The sequence below is a fragment of the Columba livia genome, chromosome 4 (assembly GCF_036013475.1).
Source record: "Columba livia isolate bColLiv1 breed racing homer chromosome 4, bColLiv1.pat.W.v2, whole genome shotgun sequence".
Lineage (NCBI taxonomy): Eukaryota > Metazoa > Chordata > Aves > Columbiformes > Columbidae > Columba > Columba livia.
The window spans coordinates 75,731,352-75,753,510 of record NC_088605.1 but is presented as its reverse complement, the minus strand read 5'-3'; the positions used below and the strand labels follow the sequence as shown (position 1 = coordinate 75,753,510).

Genomic DNA, 22,159 nt, shown 5'->3' with positions numbered 1-22,159 from the left:
ACAATAGGGCCAAATGTTTTAAATTCAGTCATTGAATCTCCAGTCTTTAGAAAAAGTAACTGTTGGAAATGCACAGAAAATGTACCATTTACATGACACAAAATCAGGTCTAGCCTCTATAATTGCAAGGATGAGTTGTACTGATAATTACTCTTTTACTAATTACATTTAATATAATAGTAATGTTAATTAAAATCATAATTACTTTTATAATTAGTATTAGTAGGCTATTTACTATTGTAATTATTAGGTTAAAATCCTTGTCCATCTGAATGAGAACTGAAAATTAACACTAATGGCAGCAGTGTAAATGTCAAATTGATAATAACTGCTTGAGGATCATTTCAAATCATATGATGTGGTATCTGGAAGTTATATTCAGAGGGTGAGCTAATAGCAACAGCTAAATTATCACTTCACCTACCACAGAAGACATACTCTTATCCAGAAATACTAATTTATGTAGTTAAAAAAAATAAATTATACCATTGATTTACATGCTTGGTTTACAATGTGTTTAATGTCATATGCTTTGGAATGTATGATAAACGTTTAGGTGAAACAGACAACTTAAATATTGAGTCTTTCACTTTGTAACATTAATAGATGGAGGCAAGTCCAAACCAAGGTTTGTAAAAGTTAAGTACTTATTTGTGTTTATTTCACAATTCTGTGCCATTTATGCGTGTGTTTGGCTGTACGTGTTCATTTACACTACATGAAGAAAACACAAGAAATCAATTTTAAAGCACGAGGAATTATTAAAAAATGGGATACAGTGATTTTTTTGTGCTTCTGGGACTGACATGTTCTGGACGTGCTGTGTGAGAAGTGGCTAAAACCAAAAGACTTGTTCTCAAATGCTGAACACGTCAACCTGACAACCATGTTTTGCTTTTATTTGAGTAATTAATACCAATAATAGCCATTGCTGTTTCATAGAAAAGCCTTGTCAGTGTGGTACGCCTGCTGTTACTCTGCCACATGTCCTTGTAGTAATATTTGTCCTGATTTCTTTGTAGTGGAATTTCACCAGTGTAAAAATGTATTACAAGACTGTAGGCTTAGATGCGTAGGGTTTGCATCGCCATATGATGTGGTAACACTGTAAGTGTTCATTTACTCTGTAAATGAAACCATATATATTCAAGTATTCTGCAAAGGACAAAATTACGGGAAATACTCTTACAGATGAGCAGATCTCTTCAGAAAAATGAAATCTAAGAAGGTACCAGATGCTTGCTTTTATTGGATCCATAAAATTACCATATGAAATCTGGTTTTATAGTTGCAGGTTATAAAGAAGAAGTCAGAAAAACACTCGTATGTTTTAAGATACTAAATATCTTAGCAGTGATCAGAAGATTTAGGATAAGTGGGGGTGAATAGGTCTAGTAGGTTTCTGAACTGAAAAGCCAGACCTACATTTGGGACAGGATCTCGTGCTCAGTTGCTGCCCTGGGATTACATTGGTGATTAAAAGTTTCCTTGGGAAAACAGAAGTAGAACAAGAAGACCTGAATACCAAGTGTTAACAAAAAGGTTAGTACCTTGTAGCATGCAGGAGCAGTGTGAGCAAAGTTAGCCCTTGTGCAGAGTTTGCCCTGTAGTGCTGAATAGTCAGGGAGACCTTGGAGTTATCTGCTCTTAAATGATGACCATCATTTCCTGAGACTGGAATCAGGGAAACCACATTTTACTCTTTCCCTTCCCTCTCCATCCCCTAGATATCATCAATATAAACTGGATTGTGTGAGAAACAGTCAGAAAACTATTTTTAGTGGCAAAGAGCTATCTTCCTGAATAGTTACAGCTTTATATTTTATCTTCTAGAAGGTACTTGGGGAACCCTTTTAAGATGCTCTCTGATATCATTGTACTCTGCACGCTGGAAGGTCAAAATGGTCAGGAAGAGTGTTTGAAACGTAAACCATCTTGGGCTTTGTTCTGTTGCCTGTATTTTGGTTCCTCCCACCTTTGGCAGATAACTATAGAGATCCATTAGCCGTCTGCGTTGGTGAGTGAGATGTTAATGCAACTCTGAAGAAAAATTGCCAAGGAAAGGAAAACAGTGGGAGAACTCTAAAAATATGTCAAAACCAGTTAGGGTGGTTTAGGGGCTTTTTAGTAAAACTGTGGAATGTTTTTAAAAATAAATAAAGGAAACTTTGTGTAAACCAAAATTCTTACTCAATACTTATGGACATTTTGGTTTGTATTTAAGTTTCAGCTTGACGCTATCGTAGTGAGGTAGGATGTTTTGAAACTCCTCTTTCCAAATTTTTAATAGTGTCTTTTTGTATCTGGTGGTATGGTGATTTCTTAGATCCTTTTTTTTTTTTAATTTTTGTTTTTTATTATATTTTAATATATACAATATTGAGCAAAGCCATTACACTGAACACATAGGAAAATTAGCTCATGCTTCATGAACAGCCTTAATTCCACTATTTACTAATTGGAGAGCTTGGTGTTTTTTACCATTAACATCCCTTTCATGACTTTTTCAAGTTGTGTATGCTTTTTTTAACTAAAACCTTGGAACTTGCTTGCCAGATTCCATTCATTGCACCACTTGCAATAAGTTGTGAAGTAGTTGTTTTTCAGCAACCAGACTTTGAATTGGTGCTTACAAAGTTCATTATCAACACCTCCTATTGGTGTTTTCACATCCAAAATCAGAGGTCATAGCTGAGTAAAATCAGAGCCTTGTTCATAATGGGAAACAAATAGACTTTTGTTTATGTCTCTTCTAAATTGTCAGTGGCAAATTAATGGAATTTATTTTTGTTTCAAATTAATGAGTACTGTATGTAGTACTCATTGTGCATATTTAATGAGAAGAAGGAGATTAGATGACTCTAGATAAAAGAATTGCAAGATTCTTGTGCAGTAAATTATCTACTTGACTTGAATTCCTGCCTGTTTTGGATACTCATCTCAGCCTTTTCCCACTGTATGCAATTTCAGTTTACGGAGATTTTTGGTGTTTTATTTTTCTTTTACTAAGAACACAGTTTATCTAAACAGGTACCTCGTGACACACAGTTTGCGGGCTCTCTTGCCATCTTTGTAAATGAGTTTCTGTTCCAAAAACAAGCCACGGAAAAGCAAACAGGTGTTTTGTGTTTGTGCGAAACCATGTTTTTCCATTTAACAAACAGGGCTGTGCTGTTGCAATGATCCCCTATTTCAATCCCCTACTGAATTGAGCAATTGACTTTTGCATTTTTGATGCTTCCTTTGAATGAACTTGAAGACAGAACTCATCCTGTTTGAAGCATTTATTCTATCTGAATAATACCATTTCATGGCCCAAATCATGCAGGGTGCAGATAGCTTTTCATTTTGAGATACACTTTGCATAGGACTGAGTGTTAATTATAAAAAAGAAATTATTTTGAATAATTGGACTCCACAGTGTATTTGAGAAAAATGCTTTGTGTTATAGGTTTCCCAATTTTACCCACAGGCTAAGTCTTGTAGATATAATTATGCTTTAGGAGACATTTTAAGTGCTAGTTGAACCTTTAACCTGCGTTTCCTCTGGAATAATTACAGGATGTGAAAATGGCCAAATGAAATGCTTACTCACAGAGATTAATAGAATTAGTTAAGCTACTGTTACCTTATGCTTGATTTATATTGTAAGTGTAAGTTGAAACAGGCTGGAATGGCATGTGGGTGTTTTCCTATCTTTTCATACTTGCTAGAGTTTTGCCTTATGTTTATTACTCGCTATGTTATGTGAACTGCTTAAAAAGGCATTTCAGAGAGACCACTGGCAGGTAATTGAATTTCAAAGGCTGGCTCTATTTAAAACAAAACAGTAGTCTTTGAACTTCTATCAGTTTTTCTGAAAATAACAGTAATAGCATTGATTCCATCACCTTCCAAGAAAACAAGTTGAAAAAGAAATCTCTGTGGATTAGTAGTCCAGACACCAAATATATTTTGCAGACAGTTGAAATCAAGCCTGAGTCAGCTACAATGGAAGTGGGGGAAACGAAGAAAAATCACTTGTCCGTCTGCATTGCCAAAATTGTTTGAAAAGGTAAAAATAAAAAGTCTAGAAACATGAAGATTGTTTTAGCAGAAGTAGAGTCTTTAATCTTATTTAAAGATTCAAGATTGGCAGAAATTCTAATGTTTTTTTACGTAAAACATTTAATTAAAAGTGAGATGCCTTGAAAAATTTTATTTGGTGTGTTTCTTTAAAAAGAGAGAAATGAGGCAACTTGAATTCTGACATTTGAAGAAAAAGTGTTCAACAGTTACCATTGTGATTTTCAGAGACTGAATCTTCAACAGATAACTTAAATTTAGCATTAGAGGAAAGCTTGGAATCTCCTTATCTTGTAGGAGTGACTTTGCAGGTTCTTTCCAGGCTTCACCGGTGCTGACGTACTTCTTGTTGGGTCATTTTCCATAAGCCCTTTGCCGTCCTCCTCCTCCAACCATCCTGAGCTGGACTAGGTGACCTATCAAAGTCCCTTCCAACCCAAACTATTCTATGATTTAAAAATCTCAGCAGGTGCCAACTTCATATATCTATTATTGGCTTTTTGGTTGCTTAACAAATTGTGTTTTAAGGTGCAGATGATGCTGCTTATACTCTGTGAAGATCCTGGGAAGGTTTTGGGGCAGTGAACTGAAATGTTTCAAAATCTGAACCACAATTCGAATAAATCTTTCTAATAGAAAATTCTTTATTCAACAACTTCATTTTGAATCAAAGACCATTTGGATAAATCTGTTTTACCACTCGCATAAGGTATCTTTAGTAGAGCTATTTCACTACTTGAAAATCCTGTTTTAATTTGGTTTAGACTTAATGTTTGTTTCAGTGGTTTAAACAGGCAGTGAAAATGACATTCATTTTTTTAAGGTCAGTGAAGTATAAATGCAAAGGAGATTAACAATCAATGATTAAATCAAGATTTCCTTTATTCTCATTCTATTCATTTTTACGTCTCTTTGATGACTTCCTCTTAAAGTATTATACTAATGTAGGAAATTAAAGATTTTCCTTATATACATTTCTGTATCATCTGAGTTACAGGATTTCTCATCTCCTTCCTGATAAACATGCTCAGTAAGTCCACTTAGCATGTATGAGAGAAATGTGTCTGTACAGAGACGATACAACTTATTTCTTTGTAATAATTATTCTGTTATTAATTATACCTGATTTATTTTAAGGAAGAAATCTATGGTTTGCCTCTTGTCTAGAATGGATGTACAATGCAGGAATTAGAGCGTTCAACCAGAGATGCAAGCAGAAATCATGGAAAGGATCACTAAACGTGGAACCTGAATGTGAATGTTCTGTGATAAACATGGATTATTTTTGCCAAAGGGTATATGTGTAGGTGTCGTTCTAAACCATGATGGCATGAAGAGCGTTTATGGGCACAGCTGTGTTTGTTGAGGTGTGACACTTCAGCTGGGAGATTATCTACTAAAATATCTTTCCTTTTATCTTCATGGCATAATGTTGTCTTCTGCTGAAGCGATTTTAAAGGAACTTTGAGAAACACAGAGGAGGAAATAAACTTAGCAAGTGATTAACATCAACAAATATAATAAAGTGTAAGATAAAGGAGAGACTGGATTATTGAATTATTGGCTGTTCTATGTGTTTATTAAAGGATATTAGAATACCATGTTTAAATTAGTTAATTGAAACTTCAGTTGCGTTATATCAGCATAAGCTTTGTTAAGAATATGCTATTCATATTGAAATGATGAGAAGGGACACCCAAATACTTTAATGTACAGGTATCAAATGCTACTCAGAAACATTTATTGGAACATCAGTGTGTGAAAATGTTTTTAAACTGCTACCAGATTTTCTAAGATTATAGAATGATTAAGTATTAGTTCTGCTCTTGGGAACCGTAGTTTCTGGAAAATATACCTTCTGCTGTCTAAGAAATGAAGTCCTGTTCTGGGCAGTTCATCTGGAAAGAGCATTTCTTTGGGGGTGATGGGGACCATCTGTGGAATTCCAACTACGTGGAAAACCTGGAGCAGAGTTGGGCAAAAAATGCAGCAGAAGGCAGGAGGTTCTGAGGAGGTCACTGCAGTCACCTCGTTTAGGGGAAAGGTCTGCAGGCGTGGGCTGACCCTCTGACCCTTAATTATTCAAGGGTAATGTTATACACTCTTCTTGCTTACGCAATATTTCCTTGGCATAAAGCCTTCTAATCATTCCCAAGCTTCATACCATTTCCATATATATTTATTTACACATATACAACATATACATGCGCAAACCCTAGGGTTGCTGCTTAGCCAAATGAAAGCAAGAGGAAACATGCTCTGTGATTCAATTCACAAATTACTTTCTACTGCAGTGAATTAGTAACTTGCTTTGTGCTGTAGCGAGGTGCAGTTTTGCCATTTGAACCATTTGGTTCACAAATGACTTTTTACTCCAGTGGTTTACTACTAGTGTGAGATTTCCTCAAACAAGTTTGTTGAGTTACAGTTTTTTGCATGCAGATTGGTCTTCCTGAAAATAAGAGAGAATAGATCTTCTTCTCTGGTTAAAATGGTAATAGTACATCATGCATAAGGAAGGATTTAGAAATAACTCTGAGTTTTATGCTGAATGCTTTAGCTTCATTGGTTTTCACTGCATCAGCCTGAAATGACCTGTAATTCTATCTCCTGTGGGTGTTTCTTTCTATTTACAATTTTTGCCTTACTTATAAAAAGAAGAATAAAAATTGAAGTTTTGTAACATTTTTTGTAACCTCCCATCATAGCTATTTCTTTCATGGTGGATTTACCATGTGTTTGGGTAAATAATAAAATGTATTTCACTAGTGGTGTAATCCTATTGTTTTGATGGAAGAAGTTTCCAATTTAGAGGCACACCCAGACACTATTTAGAAGTTTGCTTTATGGGATAAATATGTTTTTGTTTTAATAGGCATTCCATACTTGTGACCTGCTGTACCAACAATGGTCAAACATCGCAGAGCAAGTTATGAGTCTGAGATCATCTACGTATTTCAGGTGGATGTCACATTATGATGCAGGAGACAAGAAGGGGTTGGGCTTACAATTCCTCTTTGGACCACTGTCCTGGAGGTCCCACTTGAACACTGCATGGCAGCCATGGGAGGTGGGGAAAATGCACTTCAAATATACATGGAATCATAGAATGGGTTGGATCAGAAGGGACCTTCAAAGGTCATCCAATCCAACCCCCCTGCAAAGAGCAGCGACATCTTCACCCACATCAGGTTGCTCAGTCCATAATAACCCAAAATATGCCTGAATTTAAATCCTCAGCAGTCAGTTGGCTCAATTTCTACAGAAGTTGAATGAGGAATGTCTAGGACAACACTTAATTCAGAAAAACTCTATGCTATAATTATTAAAAAAATAATAGGGTTTACCTGTATCATTCTGTTGTGGGGAAAAAAAGCAAACAAGAAGCCACACATTGAAGCATACAAATAGATGCATTAAACACTTCTGCAATAATTTAATAGGATACCCAGGATTTCCATCCAATTTTTGATTTTGCAATTCACAAGTAAGCGCATCACAACCAAGAATGGCAACACAGCTTTTAAGGAAAGGCTGAAAGACTATTTTCTTTTTCAAAAGATCATACTCTTCAAATACATCAGAAGAAATTACTAGAGAGAGAAATAATAAGTTAATTTGCTTCCATTGGAGTCAGAGTAAGCTGTAATGGTTTTAAATTGCTGCGCTGGAAATATACATATGTGATTTTGTCACCAGTATTTTTCTGTTCCGCCTTCCCAAACCTACCTGGGTGTAGGTATTGGTGTCGTCTTCACGGAGCACTCAGTGCTCTCATTTACAGTCCACAGCCCAGGGCTCCTTTCAACATCTCTAATAAAAGTCTCCATCAGTTCCATGTGGAAAATGTAGCAGCACAGGCACAGCGTTTCTATCACGAGTGTCAGGCACTATGTGTACAAAGAGCTAAATAGTTCTTTGGGGCTCAGTCTGTGCTGAGGCTGGCAATGAATTTCCAGTTGCAAAGTGTAGGTGGAAGCCACTGTTACTTTGTTAATCTTCGTCCTTTGAATTGTATTTTCTGTCCCTTCCCTCGAATTTACCTGCCTCAAACTAATGGTGGTAGTTAGTTTAAAAAAGTATAAATAGATGACTCATAACGTCAACACACATGATTTTTCTAGCGCTTTTTCTCCTCTACTTTGGAGTTAAAACAACACTAGAATGTTTCAAGTATTAATTCCACGACTCAGTATTCTAATATTGACAACTGATTAGTCTCAATAGAGCCACGTAGACTTAAGGGATATTTATACTGTCTCATGTTGTTTGTACTCGAACTTTGTAGAAAACCTTCAAAAGCTGACTTTGTTTAAAGCGATTACATTTGTTTAGTTTCTTGGTTTCTTTTCCGTGAAGTAAGTGGGAACAAGTACAATTTTACTGCATTTCTGCTGATAGGGAGGCAGTAAAATCCTTTGAAGCTAAGTGGATTATTAATTATATATTGATGCTATTTATCACTCTTTCAAATATCAAAAGATTTATGCAATGGAAAGAAAATCTATAATTCGCTTTAAAAACCAAATAAAGAAAACTATTAACAGAAACTGAGCAAACCAAACCAAAACAAAACAAACAAAAACCCCAAATAAACAAAAAAACAACCAACCAAACAACCTCCTCCCCAAACTGTCAAAAAAGTCAACAATTGAATCCCTTCCAATGCCAAGCAATGGCAGTCCTTCTCATCTCACTTGTTTATGATTATGCTGTATCTCGTTAATCCTGGGATAAATCATCTGAGCTAGTCTCATGAATTCTGAATTACACTTTACTGCTCAGACATCTGATTTGTGACACTTGTGTGCCACAGGAACAGTCCCTGCAGGTACTTGAAGCCAAATTTCCTGTGCTCCTTGTAACCCTAGGAACAGAACTCTGCTGTTTTCCTTTGCTGTTTCACTTTTCAGACTGGAAGGGCAGAGTTTAGTCTGTTCATACTGAGAAAATATTTGAATGTTTTATTCCAAAAGTCAGTCTGATTTTTTTTGTGTGTGTGTGGATTTCAGTCGAAAACAAACGGATCAGGTTTCATACTGGCTACTTAAATAGGTGCTTGTCATTCTAATAGTGAGCAAAGGAGGCTCGGTGTGTGAATGCCTGCATGGCAGGGAAAATGTATTATGGGTGGATTTGGGAAAGCATAAGCAAGACAAGGACTTCTTTGCATAAGAGATCACCTGTTGGTTTTTTTAGTGCCTGCACCTTGGAGAATCTCTCAGCACTAATTTGCAGTGCCACAAGTATAGAAAAACATTCACCTCAGCTGAACATTTGTGCGATTTCAGCCGTTTTGCCGAATCTTCTTTTTATTTATTTTCATTTATTTAAAGCCTTCTGCTTGTCTCACTGATACGGCAGTTTAAAATCACAAACTTGATATTGCCCCAATCTTAGCAAAGCTGATATCTCTGATCCTGTCTTATGAAATCACGTAGGCTAACAGGAGGGGAAGAATTTGCTCTGTTTCAGATTAATATATATATATTTTTTTTCTATTAAAATGACGTCTCCACTCTTTCTTTGTGTTGCAGCTATGTTTTTCTCTGATAAAATTTGTAGGTACAGACAGCTGCAAATGCATGAAACGGATTTAATTCTATCATAACATTGTATAATTTGAGAACAGAAGCCACTGTTGAAAACTGATGTCCATAAAAATTACCTGGGTTTCTACACTCAAACTACATATGTTATGTTTACATACATTATAAAAAAATTCCATAGGCATTTCTGCTGACGGCTCGGTCTTTTTGCCTCACAGAGGCTGCATCAAGTGAAATGTCATATTTCTCATATTCCTTAAGCTGAAATACTTTTCTATAATCTGTCTCCCTTAGAAACTTTCTGATGGTATCTATTAATTTTCTCCATAAATTTAAAAAACTCTTGATTCTGAGTAATTTGTTTAATTAGCCCCCAACTATGTGTGTAATTATTCCAATCTGTGCTTCTCTCTCTTCCTTTGCCTGCAAATGGCAGGAGGGGGAAAGGGCCTTTGGTCTTCGCTCTGAAAGAGTTCTGAGAAATTGATGAGAATATTATTTAGCTTCATTTAAGCAGTCAAGACAAGTATCAGTTGTGGCAAAAAGCTTCCTGATCTTATGAAACGGGATACTTTTCTGGTTACTTCAGTGTTTCCCAGCTTTTTATTGCCATAATATCTGTTTACTCGTGAATTGGGTCAGCCAGGGTTAAGTTTGTTTCTGTTCTTACAGGTTTTATGGGGAATAATAAATTAGCTGATGATTACGGGTGTTTTGGATGCAATTTAGAGAGGATGCTACCTGAATCCTCTTTACATTTTAATGGTCATTGACCTATTTGGCTCCTGTATTGGTTATGTATCAGTTCTGAGATCAGACACATGGATGTCATGTCACAGCTATATTGGTCCACAGCGTCAATTGTATTGCTTATTTTTTTATGTATTTTTTTTATTACTCACTCTAGGTTTTTCTGTCTTCCCAATAATAAAATGAATAAATATATTTACATTTTAACCCAGCCCATACAGGTAACATTTGGTCAAAAACTAACTGAGACCCTTTTTTGTTAGGCATCTTCTCTAGATCACAAATAATAATAATAAAACCTAGATTAAGGGCAAGAGTGAAGTCAGTAATTCTTCTGACTTTGAATCTAAGTTGAAATATATATTATGAGTGCATTGGGGCTTCTATGTTGCTAGTGTTACTGGTATTTTGGGCATCAGAAGCTGTTAATTAGAAGCAAAACTGAATGATCACAACTCACTTCAGCGGTTTGTTCTATACATGAATGTTCACGGAACAAGTATGAACAAAATGCTCGGAGATTTTCTTTTATCCTGGAAAAAACAAAACCGAAACATACACTGTGAATTAACTATGTCATTACAAGCAACTTGCGTATGAAAAAAAGTTATATATATATATATATATATATATATATATATATATATGTAGGTGCGGCATCTGATTAGTGGCACTTAAAAATCAGAAGCATTACATAGGTATTTTTTTTTAATAACAAAGAGCATTAAGTTTTCCTTTCAAACAACAGAGTATAACAAGTGTAGAATAATAAAACTGCTGTAGGAATAAGGACAGCTACTTGAATCGGGCCATAATCAGCAAGTCAGTTGTATTTCTGCCCTTGCAAATTTCTAGCTGTTCCAGTATTGTGAATGAAATGATAAATATTTGGCCACTCTTTGGGGCAGGAGTGAAATGGAGCCATTCTGCAACTCTTGAATTGGTGTTGATACATGTAAAACTACTTCAGATAAGATAAGCAGTGACATTGTAAAGATTTTAGGGAAGCTGTCTAAATGAATAATTTCTGCTTCACATTCTAGTGTGATAATGGAGTAGTTAATGAAAGAGTAAAGAAACAAAAGCTCTGGTCATCCTCTTTCTCCTCACCTCTGAGCTCTTGTGCCTTTTGTTCAAGTAGCTTTTCCTTACAATACAAGCATGTAATGTGTTCATTCTCTAGCAGCCCTCATCGCCATCATCCTTCTGTAGCTGTTGTTCCATCTTCTCTTTATCTTTTGCTTCTAGCCTTTGTGAATGGTTTTCCAGCTTTGCCTTCAGTCCTCTGTGTCTGACTGAAACTGCTCTTACTGAGGACTTCAGTAAAGCTGTTATGGCTACATCTCAGAATAAACGAATCTCAATCTCTCTGCTGCTTATGAGACTGTTGATGTCACCCTAACTAAGACTTAGGGCATCTTTTGCCGTGCGAATCCCACCCTACTCCCATGGAAACATTTAGGGTTGTGTTACAACAAGGAGGAGTGGTGATCCTTAGTTTATAAGATATGTGAATTATTATGGCATCTGAAATTACTTTTAGTAATGCGCACCGTATTATTATATTTTATTCTTCTTATTTTTTCTATTAAGATGTAAAGGAAACCTGTGGGTTACAGTACTACGAGTTTCTCTTGGAAGCTGTCCTAATAAAGAATCATGTAATTTTCCTTGTAAAATAGTATTAATGATATTTCATTACCAGTGTGCTGCAGTTCATAGGAGCACTCACCATGTTACTTGTTGAAATAAAGTAGTAAATGTGTAACTAGCTATATGCCATCAGTGAGCTCTTTTTCCAGATTATCTTTATATTTTTAGCTGAGTATCGTACCAGAATCGGAAGGTCTATATTATTTTGTAATGAATTAGACCTTCTTTTAGAATATCACCAATCATTTAAAAAAAATGTTCTTTGCCCACAGGGTGGAGTTCATTTCTTTTGTTCTTGGGAGCTGAATAGGAGAAAGGGACATTTCAGCTTTCCTTGATAAAGGTAAGACAGCACCTGTTGATAAAGATAAGACACTGTTCATTATTACAAGCTCATAGAAAGTTTGTCAATGGAGGGTTTGTTTATTTTGGGTTATATTTTTCAAGTTCTGTGCTTTGTTGTAAGTTCAATATGTGATAACATAACTTGTATTGGGAATGGAATGTGTAATTCTACCACAGGTATCAGTAAAAGCTCAGGAGATAAGCAAGTCCCCATAGATCAGCGTGACAAAGTGGATAGTGATTTGTTCTGCTGCTGGAACTTGTGACATTTTCTGTATGCCATTGAACTGGCCTGCCCAAGTTCATTGTGCTTGCACACATTCATCGGCGAGAGCTCTTAAAAACAGTAGACTTCTGTCCATGCCACTTCTTAAACAAAATGTATAGTTTGCCTGATGCTGTCTTTAGCACCCTGTATTGTCACAAGAGTGCGCAGAGCTTTGATGCGGGGAGACAAGGACCTTGAGACCTATTTTATCTGAGATATACCTTCAAAAGCAGGCAGCAAATGCCTATTCCTTTTCTGCTTGTAGGAGAGAGAGATTGGGACAAAACTCATGAACTCTTCTCAGGTGTGTTTTCCCCAACGACTCCTGCTTTGTCTCATGCTAAAATGTCTGCTATCTTATAAATTTTGCAGGGTATTAAATTTAATCTGCAGGAAACATTTAAAGGTATAGCACGCAACTTAGCGTTGACCTCTTTGTTGCAATTTTTGATGCAGAAATCAACATAGCGTTGTCTTTCTGTATTTCCATTGGCAAATTTTAACAAGTGTTTGTAGGCAGTTTTGATGTGACAACTGCAAAGAATGGGGTTGGTCTGGTTTAACAGTTACCACATGCATAGCAGATTGACCATCTGTCAAGGTAGGGTACACAAGCCTGTTTCAATTTCTATTCAAAGGGGCTGGAATTCATACATGGTCATTTACCATTGCTCATCTGATGGGGGCTGTGGTCTCTAATTGAGGTTGGTAATGTGTTTTAATGAGCATGAGCTGATCACTAGGAATTGTGCCACCATATCTGCAGATCCACTTCGGACTGGTTCAGCCTGCTTTTAACTGGATGGTGGTTTGAAGGCTCCAGTTGTATATTAATATTTAGATGATTAAGAACAGCAAGACGTAAGTCTGTTTCTTGAAAGTTAAATAGTTTGTAATATAGAAAAAGGACTCAAAACTCAAGCAAACTGGAAGAGAACTCAGAAGATTCACTGAAAGGCAGCTTTGTGTGATTGTGCTGATGTAGCTGATTTTGAGGTTTTCTTTGCAAGCATTATGGAACCTTTTTGAGCAGTAGTTTAAAGGAGCATAATCATGCAACGATGTGTGGATGCTGTTTTTATCAATTTACAGATGCTCACTGTACTATAACCTACTACTTCAGGGAATGAGAAAGAGTTATAATCACCTTCATACCTTTATGATTTTTCTGGGTAGGCAGACATTAAGAGTTACATTGACTTCTTACTTAGCAAAACATACAATTAAAATACTTGAGGTATCAAGATATTATCTCCAATTATTTGACTGCTTTCTGAATTTAGGCTTTAGCTTTGATCCCTTAAGCATTGATAGATACAAGAAAAAAATATCTTGAGTTCAGTAAGATATTTCTAACGTACCCTGGTGCTTCTGTTCTTCCCCACCTTGTGACTTGTGAAGCCCTGATACCCTACTTGTGAAGCCATTGCCCGTCATTTTGAATGTTCACATCCTGTGACTTATTTCTTTTTCTTTAGTTTATTTTCTCAGCATGTATATTCTCATCTCAAAGGTAAAATTGCTGTTGAATGAATTCTCAATCAGCCATGAAAGGAGAAAGATATTCTCCTGCTCAAGTGGTACATCTCTTGGAGAACTTGTGGACTTGTAGTGAAGGAATGTGTTCCAGTGTTAGATTGCTAAAGGTACAGGGGGAAAAATGGCTATGCTAACATACATGAAAATGTATTAATAATAATTTACAGATAAATTAATATGGCCTAAGCTTAATCTCATTCTGGCAAACCCCATGTTGAAGGAAATGAGAATTTACTGGGTTAGGATCTAATTGAGTCTGAATTTTTTTTTTTTTTCCCTTTATTTTTTTCCCCTTCCTCCCTGCACTGGAGAACTAATTCAAAGTAATAGCCTTAAATATTTAATAGTACTGTACATACTGTGTTAATTTCTTGGTTAAAGGCAAATAATTTCTTTCTACCCTTGTAAGACTCAGTTGCCTGTATAAAGCACGTTCCTCTGGTGAAACAGCCTGCTTTTGCATTTTTGGAACATTGAGAAGTTATTCCTCCTTAGAGATTACTCCGTGCTTCTTGCGCATCCATTAAGCCTCGCTCAGTGATATATGTAATGGGCTAGATCTGACTCGCTGTACTTTATTTAGAAAGAAACAGTATGTCTGAAGTCTCTGGGTGTGCAGTTCCCTATGGGTGCACAGAGCAGCAGCACTTCGCTTGCTCTTAGTTAATTTGTGGGAGTGGAAGAGCTCGGGGTTCATACTCAAGTTTATCAGTACCCAGTAGGGTTTAAGAATTGTACTTCATGACAGAAATTCCCCAAAGTAATCAGTGGCAGCTTCTGGCTGTATTGAATGGGTGCTCATGTGTAGCTGTGCGAGGAACTTGAGCTATACAGGCAGAGTTAGCTGATGGTATCTCTGGAAGAAAGTCTGTAGGCTCGGATGCTTCCTCATATCATAACTACTTCTTCAGCTTAAACATGCTTGCAATGGCTGCAGGATTCATTTATGTCTTCCCTCCCGGTTATGACAAATGGCGTAATTTTTTTTATTGCAACATAGTTCCCGTCCAAAATCAACAGTCCTCCCCATGTGCATCTTAATTCTTTCTTCCCTGACCCTTTTCCAAAATCAAGAACCCCTTGGGGCAGCAGAACTCTTCATACTCATCTGGTTTACAACAGGGCAGGTGCGTGTTCTGCTCAGTCTTCTCCCTGAACAGAGACCACGTCAGAGAGCAAATGCTGCCCTAATAATAATATTTGCCTCAAAGCAGCTTGATCTGCTTTGTGATATTTTCAGAAACAAAATGCAGTTACATCAGAAATGAAGTAGGAAAATAGGGTAGCTCTTTTCCTGAAGTGTGAACAGCCCTTGAATACTGCTGAAATGTTTGTTTTGCTGGAGGAGGTTAACTTTACAGGAACTGGACATTTTCTTCACCTGTTTATTTTGGCTATTTCCACTAATTGATTGTAAGATAATTATCAAAATATAAAGCCAGGTCTCTAAAACAGATAGTAAACCGCAATTGGAAGGATCTATTATGATCCATCGAAGGAGAAGAACTGTGTGGCATTTACATTTCTAGTACTGTATGTAGCTGGCAGTGGGGTTGCTGGATGGGTGATGTGTATGATGTTTTGGGATGGGGAACTATCCTTCAATAAACATTCTCATGACTTTCAGTTTATCAGTGCATGTCTGAGTTGCATGTTATAATGTAGAAAAAATATCAACAGAGCAAGGCTGATTTGTGTAGAAAATTGTGCAAGGGAATATCGTTACCTTCCGCATTTCATGTTCTAACAAAATAGTCCATTTCAGATGACTGGTAAGCAATTTTCAGCTTGGAAAGGTGACTACTATAAAATATAAATGCTGGAGAATGTATCTGTTTAAAATCACCTCTTTCTCATATTACAGTTGATTTTCTTTTGTGTCTGAAGGTGACTGGCACAGAAGAGAGAGGCTGGGGGAGGAGTGGATGTTGCTGATTGGAGTGGAACAGGTTACTCATTCTTTAGAATAGCCAGAAGGTAAACTCAAGTGCACTTGAAAAACCATGCTGGTGAAATACCACATGTGTAGTTCAGCCCTTTAAATACAATGTTTACTATTGACTTTTATAATGGGTTAGAGAATGAATCAAGTCCTGAGAATGTGCTGGAAAAATACGCTGTGAAGGGTGTTAAAAAGTGGCAGTGTAGGTTATGGTGCTTTAAATCCTGCACAGTTGCTTAAATGTGTGTGTGTGTGTCTCTATATGATTTATATATGTATAGAACATATGTATATATGTATGTATTCTATATACACATGTACATAGATAAATATTCTGTGTATAGGATATATGTATATTCATATATCCACATACACATATATGCACACACATGTATGTGTGTATGCACAACAAAGACAAGTACAGAGATTCTCAAACTAGAGATGCAGGAGGTGTCCTGGGAGGCAGGAGATGGCTCAGGAAGACTAAATCCAGGGGTTTGCCTTCTTATCCATCCACAAATACCTTTCCATCACCAGTGCTCTTATGAAGAGAGCAATATTTAATTAGATCTCCTGCTGATAGGTGAGATGCAGGATTTGGGAAACCAGGCTGGAATGGACCACCCCAACGCTGAGAGAATTTGGTCCTTAAAGTGCTTCTTTTTTAAGCAACGGGGGGAAAGGGAGGTTGATGGTATTGATTTATTACTAGACCTGGAAGGACTAAAGTTTGGGGCAGGCTGGGAATGACATTCTCTTAAGATATATATATATTTATATTGCAGGAGAAGTGGTACCAAAAAAACCCCAAGTGAAACTGAACCCCAAACCCCTCAAAACACTATTTAAAAAAAACAAGAGGAAGGAGAATTTACACAGCTTGGGAAATGTAGAACAAGTCTGAAATCATAGACTGTGCATGGAGAAGCTGCTGACTGAACTGTTAGCTTTGATGTGATTGAAAGGAAAACAACTTGTTCAGGTATTTGTGAAAAGGTGAAAATAAGGTAAAACAAGTTGTGGTGGCAAAGGCAGGGTAATGTAACCTTTGTAGCCTTGAAGGATCAAAAGCAGGATGTAAACACAGAGACTAAACTCTCCTTATCTCAGTACAGAAAGTATGATTTGCATCTCCCCTGGCCTTGGATAAAAATACATGCTGTAGGATGCTTAACAGAAGCTGTTGTAGCTACTGGTAGTGGAAACAAACCTATGTCATCATGTGAAATGGATAATTTTAATTACAAATGTACATTTTGTGGATTTATGGAGTTATAAGTCCAGTGCTGAAAAGGTGTTGGGTGGAAAGTCCAGAGCAAAAGAGATAGATACTGAGGAAGATTTTTATATGCCAGAGTTGGCTACTACTGACTGAGACTATTTCAACTGAATCCTGGCACATCACTATTAAAATACTGACTACATCGACCAGTGTTTTCTATTAGAATAGCAGAAAACACTTTGGAAATAAGCTGATTGCTGCAGTTCCCTGAAAATTATTATCTGTAGTCATGACTACCTAATGTAAAAAAATATAATGTGCTGTGCCAGGGTAGTACAACAGAAGCATTGTGATAATGTGATAATTTATCTTTCTGGAAAACCATAATTTAAATCACCGAAATCAGCGGGACTGAAGGACACAATAAAATCAGTCTTGTTTCTTGGAGAGCACTAGCTGGACCTTAAATATGTTCCTAGGTAACAAAGTTGGAACCGTAGCACATCCCTCCATCACGTTTGGGACAATGAGATATTCAGCAACCAAAATTCCTGTATGTGTTACAGCTGAACAACATATTGCAAACTGCTGAAACTATGTGTGGAGATACCACATTTTGATAATCACAGCTCTGTGTCTGGAATTGAATTATTTGTATAATATATTGTATAGCCTATTGGCACGTTGAATGAATCAAAATGTCTCTGCAGACCTACAAATGGAAATACTTATTCGGAGAATTAGGAGAGAAAATCAAAGGACTAAGCCTTCTGTAGAGATCAGACTGCTGCACTGAGAAAATCAAAGTCCATGTGCATGATCTAAACCATGTTTGACATGCCAGGCTTTGGTTTCACCAGGAGACTCACTATGCTGTTTGGTTATGTTTTTAAAACCCGCAAGTGTAAATTAGAACGAGCTAATTTTATAATTATTCCCAACAGACATGCAAGTAATGTAGTCTGAAACATGTTTATTTTATAAAGACACAATCATTCAAAAAAGAAGTGCTGAGAAACCACAAGTGGTTTGAGCAATAGAGGCTCAGAGCTTTTGCAAACACGCATGTGTTTAAAATGTGGTAGCATTTGTTTAAAAGCCATTCAGTGGTCTGTTTCTGTCTTTGCAGCTTTATGACTGTCCTTAAGAGTAACATCAAGGATCTGGAGGGTGGGAGGGCTGTTTTGGTCATGGTGGTAATTAATTTAGTTTAAATTCCAGGAAGAAACTCAGTTGTCCAGACTTGAGGGATGAAGATAAAAATCATGCTTAAGCTGCTGCTGGAGGAGAGACTGAGATCCTGAGAGTGAACAGGGAAAAGATTGTTTGTTTGTTTGTTTACCCTGAGACTTGATTAATTAACCATTCTGAAGAGAGAGGGATATCACTGTAAAATGTGGGGTTTTTTTCTTGCTTAACAGCTTGTGGAAGCGACTGCTGGAAGGATACAAATATGCTATGTGGAAAGGGCACCATATACAAATGTGTTTAAATCAAGATTGTAATATTAACTTGCATATAAATCCATAAAATGATGGTTAGAAATGGTGAGGTTCTCAGCAGTTAATAAGCAAGTTCACATATTTAATGAGTCTCACCAGTTCTCTGATAGTTATTTTGACATGTCCCGAGAGGAGATTAATGTTTGACAATGACAGAAATTAGGTGCCCGACAGCTTTTGGGTTTTATACAACACGTGATATGATGCTATGATTTTTTGAAAAATACTGTGAGTAATAACAATAAAATTTACAGCTGGCAAACAGCTCTCAAATGCATTGTGCTTTCTGCGAACAGTAAGATTTATTGGCTACTTGGTCTTTGCTTCTTTTAATAGGAAAGATTAAACAGGCTCTTCTGTTTATAATCTCTTTATTGATATTTATTTTATACAGTGCAGATATAAATATTTTGTAAACTATTTGTAAGATCTTCAAATACTGCTAGGTACCAACCAGGTTTTTTAAATTGTCCATGTAAGTTTTTAGGATGAAATAACTAATTGCTAATCACACAGTGTATTATGTTTTAGCTTCAAGTGTCTTGCTTTGGGAAGAAGTTATTTAGCTCCATCTGAAGCCTAATGCTGCTGGAGTTAATATATACATCTCTGTTTCTGGATTTTAAAAGGTCTACAAAAATCAAGCACCAATTTTCAATAAAGGTAATAGGATCCAAGACTATAACTTCATATAAGCTTTTAACATTTCAAGCCCTACTCAGGGTAGGATAGTATGGTTGGGAAGTCAAGATGATGTGAATTACAGAAAATTGAGTAAATGGTTCTTTTAGATACCAGACCTTTCTGACAATTTCCATAAAATTCCTAGTATAAAGTAGAAATGAATATGTTGTGAATGAATCAATTGCTTTCTAAGTTAGAATATAAATTTGAGTATTTCAGTCTAGAGAACTTGCACTGATTTAAGGAGCTTTTAGGCTTTATGGATTATTTTAAGATGTATTTAGAACTTTTAACTGAATTCTAGGTAACTTTTTAAAATGTTATGGTCATTCGTTTTGTAAAATATACTAGATTCATATCTTCAGTGAAAAATTAGATTTGTAACTTGAATGAATAAATAGAGCCCTTATGAGAACAGATTTCAGTGGCTCAAGGAAAAGAATTATTATGAGCATTTGAGTCAGACTTCTTCATGAACTTACTTTGTACTGATCTGCTGTGTTTTAATACTGGTCCTAAAGTTTCCAGCACAGTCTACAGCTATAATTCCAAGCCTTTCTCTTTGGTCAAATGTCCAAGTCATTGCTCTCACTGCTCTCTTCTAATAGGTATGCCTTCATATTTACATTTCCCATCAGAATATGTATGTTTGGAATTATTGAGTGCAGGTTTCAAGATTGCCTCTGACGTTGGAGTACTTTGTGCAGCAAGGGGAACATGTGGTGTGTCCTCACCCGTCAATGGCAGTGGGTGGTTGAGCACTGTTCACAGCATCCTCCTTCAATATGTTATTTTATGTTTTTTTTTTTTCTGTTAGTTTACATGCTAGAAATGTATTTTTGCAGTTTCAGCTCTTCAAAAGTTCTGCCTTTCAGGTTTTGCAGCAATATGTGTTACAGGTAGCTGTTTTGTGAATTCTTTAGTGTAGATGCGCTGTTCCACCACTTTCATCTAATGAAACATTTTCTTAATAATAAGACATCAACACCCTCAAATATCTTCATCTTCACACTGGTATATTATAATTCACAAATTGAGTACTTACATACTTGTTTCCTGTAAGTTTTAATACTAAAATATTTTATTTCCATATTTAATTTTCTATACATTTTCTGGAGCATGTGTTTTTCCTATTTCATTTTGATTTCCTTTTTTATGCCTCTAAGACACCTTGCAGTTTCTCAGGTTAGATGTTGGGCTTCCCTCTTGGGAATATGGCCATAGATAAATGGGAATGAATGTTCGGTATGGTCTTTGCAGCCCTTTGTTATGAAAAGCAGATGTAATAGGTGATTCCTACTTCTTTCTACTTTAATGGTTTTCCATCTGCATTTACCTAATTATGTTTGTTATAAATATCACGCTCAAGAAGGAAAAACTAACTGCAATGAATATTGCAAAGCTGCAACAACAGAGAGCGTCACTTTGTCAAAGCTGAAAGAAACTGGTTTTAGTCTTGAGCTTTTTGCAGTGATGCAGATTTTCTCCAAATAAATGATACATATTTAAAACACTAACAACCACATGAAACCTATAAATACTTTTATTCCACATATATCTCTAGTGTTTATAGACAGATGTGCAAATATTGTCAATGAGGCTTTATGAATAAAGGCCACCTAGAGAATGTTTTTTTATGAAGGCCATAATATTTATTGACTGGGAGAGAAGAAATTTGTTGATGGCTGAAAGCAAAATAAATCAGTAAATAAGATCACCAGGTAGTCCTATGAGACTTTCTAGTGTTGGAAATATAAATATATGTATCTAAATGTATATTTATATATATATACACATAGTGTGGGAATTTTTAAAAGAATAAAAAACCCCTTTACACAATAAGAGGTGGCATATATGGAGATTTGGGAGGTTGTTTCCATAACACCATGAATTGTGAAATTACATTTGGATTTTAAATGCTTATACACTGCAGATAAATTTTTTAAAAACACTCTGAAATACATGAAGTTTATTTTAAAGGGCTTTTTTCCCCCAATTGCATTTAACAGTACTTACAGGTGTCACATCAATATGAAGTTCAGCAGTGCAAGACAAACTGTTCCAGTAAAGTCTCTCAATCTGAATGTATACTCAAAGAACTTTCTCTTCAGTTTTCCTCCATTAACCTATGTGTAGTTAAAAGCTACAATTAAAATGTAATCTGAGATAGGCGAGCAATGAATTTGTTTGAAACTTTCAGATCTGAGTCCAAAAGATTTAAAAGGGAAAAAAAAACCCAAAGCACCACACACCTACTGTACTTCAAACATGATGCACGTTCCTGTTTGGCTGCCAAAATTTCCCTTGAAGACCTTATTTAAAATGATAGAGATTTACAGCACTTATGTACGTAGTCGACAAAGGGAAATGAAAATGTAATTGCAAGCACTCATCAAAAGCTTCAGCTTTTAGTTCCCTTCAGTTTATTATCAAGTGACATGGCAAGGCTGGCAGGAATTTGTCAAGTCTAAGCTGGAGCTGAATGAACTACAGGTAGGAGATTAAAGGCTCCACCGAAGAGAAGTGGTAGTTTCCCATCAGATCTAAGGCCTTAAAATTTGCCAAAAGATTTTGATTGTGTGTGATAAGATTTTTTTTTTTTAAATTCAGTAATCATTTTAAACATTACTTGATTCATTT

The 22,159-nt window shown here is 36.1% G+C and overlaps 1 protein-coding gene across 3 annotated transcripts in view; it reads left to right on the top strand.

Moving 5' to 3' along the window:
• Positions 1-22,159, top strand: part of BMPR1B (bone morphogenetic protein receptor type 1B) — a 209,840-nt gene that overhangs the window by 27,697 nt on the left and 159,984 nt on the right. For 2 of the 3 annotated variants that reach the window (XM_065062384.1, XM_065062385.1), the window contains one exon: positions 12,290-12,360. The exons of the other annotated variant lie outside the window; for it this stretch is intronic. The gene's annotated coding sequence lies outside the window, so the exon portion shown is untranslated. The remainder of the gene's footprint in view (positions 1-12,289; positions 12,361-22,159) is intronic. 3 annotated transcript variants of the gene reach the window in all.